Source organism: Gavialis gangeticus, unplaced genomic scaffold (assembly GCF_001723915.1).
Source record: "Gavialis gangeticus isolate Ggan-Ray unplaced genomic scaffold, GavGan_comp1, whole genome shotgun sequence".
NCBI lineage: Eukaryota > Metazoa > Chordata > Crocodylia > Gavialidae > Gavialis > Gavialis gangeticus.
Window position 1 is genome coordinate 30,137,045 of NW_017728998.1, and position 6,374 is coordinate 30,143,418.

The following is a 6,374-nucleotide window of genomic DNA, read 5'->3' on the forward strand; positions in this document are numbered from 1 at the left end:
TATTGCAATCCATCTGCCACTCCCAGCAACGGGCAGGGGGAACTGAAAGCTCCAGCCACAGCTGCCTGTGGTCAGGGGCCCTCTTTAAAAACCAGCCCCATGCAGTGCTCCCTGGCCACCTGGAACAGTTTGCAGCATGCTGGCCATAGGCGGAGGGAGAAAATATTATTTGAGGCAGCTGAGTGCACATATGCGCACACTCCCCCAGCAGGTAAGTCTGTTGTGGGGAAGTGGCATGGGTAAGGGGCCAGATCATCCCCACAGTGAGGGAGGGAGTGGGGCAGAGGCAGGGGTGAATGGTGCCCCAGGGCCCGGTGGGTCGTGGGATGCTTGGAGTCTAGGTCACTCATCCAGGAGTGCAGGGGGCTTCTGCTGCTGTGCACAACCTGGCAGAGGTACAGGGGGCACATGCACCCTGAATCTGTGTGTGGGACAGAGGTGGACTGCCACTGTGGGCTGGGGAGCCACAGCTACCTTGGGAGTGGTGCAATGCCATGTGCCTCCTACCACTGGGCAGGCAGGGAATGCAGCGCAACCAGCACAGGGCAGGCACATGGCATTGCGCCACTCTCACAGCAGCAGCAGCAGCAGGGCTCACCTCTGCCCCACACACAGATCTGGAGGCACATGCCCCCCGGGCCTCCACCAGGGTGCACACAGTGGTGGGAGCCCCCCAACAACCCTGGATGAGCTTCCTGGGTTCTGAGCATCCCAAAACCTGCCCCAGCCCTGGGGCCCTGTTCACTCCAGCCCCTGCTTCTGCCCCACTCCTTCCCTTACCACAGGGGCCTCAATCTGCCCCCATCCACCTCCCTTCTCCACAATAGACTTACCTGCTGTGGTAGGCAGTGCTCTACATGCCACTGGGCTGTTGCAGCTGTGTGTCTGTGTCTGTGCATGCCCCTCCCCCCTGCTGCAGCCACCCAGAGCCTGTGCCCAGGCTGCCCCATGGCCCTACCTGCTGCCCTACATTTGGGGGGGGATAAGCCCCATTAGCCCCATCCTTCCACCACCTATGGCACTGGCACAGCCATCTCTGACTCAGACAGAGCCTGTGCCCCCCATGTCATGGCTGCTCCACTCCATCCAACCAGTCCTGATGGAGAACGGGTGCTTCACACCAGAGGTGCTCAACCTCCAGCTGATCATGATGGCAGTCCCATTCCTCACTGGGGACCCTGCCTACTCACTCCTCCCCTGGCTCAAGTGGCCCTACACTGGCCAGCTGGACCCCTGCCAGACACATTTCAACTGGTTCCTGGGACAGACTCATGGTTTCATAGTTGGTAGGGTCGGAAGGGACCTGAGCAGGTCATCAAGTCCAACCCCCTGCCACGGGCGGGAAAGAATGCTGGGGTCAAATGACCCTGGCTCGGTGATTATCCAGCCTCCTTTTGAAGACCCCCAGGGTAGGAGCGAGTTGGTTCCAGATCCTAACCACCCTGACAGTGAAGTAGTGTGTCCTGATATCTAGCCTGAATCTACTCTCTGTCAACTCATGTCCGTTATTCCTTGTTACTCCTGGTAGTGCTTGGGGGAACAGGGACTCTCCCATTGCCTGCTGGTCCCCCTTGGCCAGTTTATAGATGGCCACCAGATCCCCTCTCAACCTTCTCTTGTGGAGGCTGAACAGATTCAGGTCCCGTAGCCTACCCTCGTAGGGCCTGCCCTGCTGCCCCCTGATCATACGAGTAATGCCAGTAGAGTGTGTCTTCAGCTGAAAGGACACTGGCACACCCTCACCACCCACCCTAAGATTGTGGAGGCCAACATCCCCCAGGTCATCACTGCAGCCTGTGTGCTGTAACATCTGCAAGGCCTGGAGAGAGTTCTTCCATAAAGTTTGGGCGGAAGAGACACAGTGGGCAGAGGACACCTGGCAGTGAATGTGCCATCTACGGCAGGAGCAACAGCAGCGCCCCACCCCCCCACTGAGGCCCTGGGTGAGACCTACCCTCAGCAGCAGGAGCCAGGGCACCGGGTGCAGGAGGCACTGGTAGACCACCTGCTCCTGCACTTCCCACTGTAGGCCACATAGACAACTGTTCATGGACCCCAGCTCCACCTCCACCCCCAGCACCAGTCTCACTGTGGACAGTTTTCTAGAAAGCACTTTATTCCCGACCCCCAGCATACACAGATCCTATCCCCCATCCTTCCTGAATGACAGAGCTTCTCTCCCTTCCCTCCTGAACAATAGACTTGAACTCCCCTGCTTCCCAAATCGTAGCGCCCCACCACTCGGACCCACAGAGTCCCACCAATAAAGCAACCTCTTCTCCATGCAGACTATGTACAGTGCTCTGTGTGCTCTTCTGGGGTGGGGTTCAGTGGGGTGGAAGTACCTATGGTGTGGAGCCATGGAACAGGCACCTAGCACCCCACCCTGGGACAGTCATCTAGCACCTCCATGCGTGTGCATGCCATAGTGAGGCTGGTGGGCAGGGAGGGGTTCAGTCAGGGGTGAGAGTGGCTGCTGCTCTACCAGCATAGCCAGGTCCCCCTCCTGCAGCCTGGGGATGGCCAGCAGGGCTCACACATGATACTGGCTCTGGCGTGGGCAGCTCCTGCTCTGGGGCAAGCGGCAAGGTGGGGCCCAGGCAAGGGACCCAGGGTGGGTGCTGGGGGAGGGGAACCTGGCCACAGGAGGTGCCAGTGCACCTCAGCCTAAACCCACCAAGGGGCTTGCAGCTGGGTGGTGGACAGCTGCCAAGTGGCAGGCAGGACTAGGGATGGGGGTGGGCAGAACTAGGGCCAGGAGCAAGGCATCAGGCAGGATGAAGGAGACCTCCAGGTCAAGGATGGTGTCCAGCACCTGGCAGTCCTCCTTTGTGGCCTCCACCATGGCGACCTGCCACTCCTGGGCCTCCATCTTCTTAAGGAGCGCAGTGCCTTGAGGGCCAGAAGACTTTCCCAGAATGCCTGGTCCTCCCAGGTCCTCTCCTGGCCATGCACAATGTCCACCAGCTGCTCCTCCACCAAGGTGACCAGCAGAGCTGTGCAATATTTCACCGGCTGTTTCATTTCAACGCTGTTTCAACTCATTTCAAGCTCAAAACAGTGAAATCAAAATGAAACAGAGGGGTTCAAAACAGCCGCGAAACGAAATGAAGCCATTCAAAATTTTTTGAAAGTTTCAAAACATTTCAAGTTTTGAAGCTGAAGCTGGGCTTGCCTGCAGCGAAACAGAAAGTAAGGAGAGGGAGGGGGAAGAGGGGAGAAGGACTGCTCTCATTATTGACCGTGTATCTGGCCAGTGACTGTCATCCTTCCCTGAGGTCCCTTCCAATCCCTTCCTGGGGGGGGATGGAAAAAGAGCATAAAAGGCAGCATTGTTTGAACTGCCCTGCTTTCAGCCTTGGTGTCAGTTACTGAGCTGTGTGTTCCAGCAGCTCAGTGTCAGACAACTACAGCTAGCACTGAACTTCTTTTAAAGGATTCCCTACTTGCTAGGCTAGGCAGTTCTAGCAAGAGAGATTTCAGAATACCTTTTTCTTCTTGGTGCTTTTATTTTATTATTATATTCAATGATTTATTCTTTTGAATTTTATACTTATATTGAATAGGGTTACTATAGAATATAATTTATATAGGAAGGCAAATACATTTATATTTTATTTCAGGGGAGTGCCAGTGCCACTGCCTGTGCACGAGACTGCATTCCCTCCATGAGCACTAGCCATAACCCCCCTGCCCCCTGCCATGACAACAACAAGCAGGAGCACCAACGTGGCAGCCTACTCCATCCCCATTTCACTTCCCATGCTGAGCCTTCCAGTTCCAAAGGAAAAGCTGGCACTGGATCTGGATTTCTGTGCCCTAGCAAGGGAAATTTTGGGGAAGTAGGGGGAATCAGCTGAGTTTGTGCTCCACACCCCTCAAATTTCCCCAAGAGTCAGTTATCCTTCCCCAGAAGGCACTTTGGAGGAGGTTGATGTAGAGGTGGAAGCAAGTGGCTCAGCTGAGTCTGCTCCTCTGCTTGCTGTGCCTCTGCCTGCTGAGGAGGGGGAAAATGTAGCAGCATCCACATGTGCACCTGCACCCCAGAAGCGAGTGGGTAGTGTGGTCTGGGATCATTTTCAATTGGCAGATGATCCCACGTATGCTATCTGCCTGCAGTGCTGAGCCAAAACCAGCTGGGCAAAGGAACAAAACACATGAGCACCATGGGGATGCTGATGCATCTCTGCAGACATCACCCCCTTGCCCTTGCTCCTCCTCAGACTGGCACCAGCGGGAGCATGGGAAGTTCCCCTCTTGCTCCAAAGCTCCCCATCTCCCCAAATCAGAGGCAGGCCACCCTGGAACAGTGGAGGAAAGGCAGATAGAAAGCACGGTGCATTGCAAGGGCAAGCGAGATCACCCAGAGCATTGGAGAGATGCTTGCTGTTGATGGCCAGCCCTTCTCATTAGTTGAGCAGCCAGGGTTCAGATGGCTCATGGTGCTCATGGCCCCATCCTACCAAGTACCCACATGCACCACCTTCAGCAGGACAGTGGTGCCCTCCCTGTATGAGGCATGCAGGGCGTACTTGAAGGAGCTGTGCAGGGTAGGTCCATACGTGGCCTTACACTTCTTCTCAGACATCTGGAGCAACCAGGGTGGTGATCATGCCTACCTCTCCCTCACAGGGCACTGGTGTGACCAGTCAGGCTGTCAGTGGGCTCTCCTTCAAGCTGAGGTAATAGATGAGTCCCACGTGGCAACAGAGATCATGGGGGTCATGAACTGCTTAGTGCAGGGGTGGCTTACTGGGCAGGGTGAGCTCACTCACATGTTTATGGTCACTGACAATGGGGCCAATATAGTCAAGGCAGTCTGTGAGGCAAGGTGCTGTCAAGTTGCACCTTGTTGTCAGAGATGCCTTGGAGGGGGACAGGGCTGCAGTGATGGTGCCAGCACCACCAGCAAGCTCATTTCAAAATGCAGGAAGCTGGCAGGCTACTTCCACCAGAGCATCAAGAGGGGCAAGATGCTGACAAATAGGCAGAGCTGAACATCCCACAGCACAATATCATGCAGGATGTGGAGACTCGATGGAACTCCACATACCTGATGCTCAAGAGCTTGGTGGAGAACAGAAGGCCATCTGTGAGATGGCCGTCCTTGGGGATCAGTGGCCCCCTGAACAGAGCTGAGTGGGATATCATCTCCTAGATCTTGGTGGTCCTCAAGCCCTTCCTCAAGGCCACCAAGACCCTCAGCACTGCTGATGCCCATCTTAGCCAGGTGATCCCCATTGTACAGGAACTTCAGAGCCAAATGGAGAACTTCCAGGGAATCAATGTTCCTGGCTGGGTCAACCACTGTCACCGGACGTGAAGGCACTGGTAAGGCAGCTGAAGGAGGGCATCAGAAAATGGCTTGATCCCTTGTCATCCAGTACAATCCACGTGCTGGCCTCTATGTGTGACCCAAGGGTGAAGGGCAGCGTATGCAGCAGCCAAACCCTGAATCAGTGAATGGAGTTGCTGGTGAAGAGAGTCAGGGAGGCAGAACACTGGAGGCAGCAGGGATGTGGAAGAGTGGGAATCCACTGTCTCATGCTAGCATGCCATCACCCGCCAGTCTCCTCCTCCACCACAGGTGCTGCCAGTGTGGGCCAAGGGCATGGCTTCTATGTTGGGGTCCAGAGCCACCAGACCCCACCATCAGGCAGGTAGTGCTCAGGCCTGGTGGCTGCCTATCTTGCTGAGGACGCAGAGGCACTGTTGTGTGACCCCTTGACCTACTGGGCAAGCTGCAGCCAGATGTGTCCACATCTGGCCACGGTTGCCTGTGAGCACCTGTACTATCCACTGACCAGTGTTCCAAGTGAGAGGGTGTTCAGCATTGCTAGGGATGTAGTGATGTTGTCCTGAGGGGTCAGGCCAATGCTCAGGATCTCAATATTGCACTGTTAGACAGGAGGGCGTGGTGTACAATTGTACATATGCAAACACACAAATTAATTAGGTGCATACACACACATACTACCAGCTCAGGCACATACACATTCAAACAAGCCTAGGCACATGCATACCTATCACCAATTCAAGCACATACACTATACACACCAAAAGTTAGACACAGATCACTAATTCGTATATCATGCACACAATGCTATACACACACACACACATGCTCACACTAGCAATTCAGATACATGCACATCCAAAATAACTAGCTTAGGTTCATGCACACCTATCACCAGTTTAAGCCCATACATGCTACATACAAAACATTTAGACAGAATCAGTTACCAGTTACCAACACCTGTACATCCAATATACATACATGGATAACTAATTCGTATACCACACACACAAAGATATCTATATATGTATATATATATGTGTATTCACTAATTCACACACATACCAGCCACCTACAC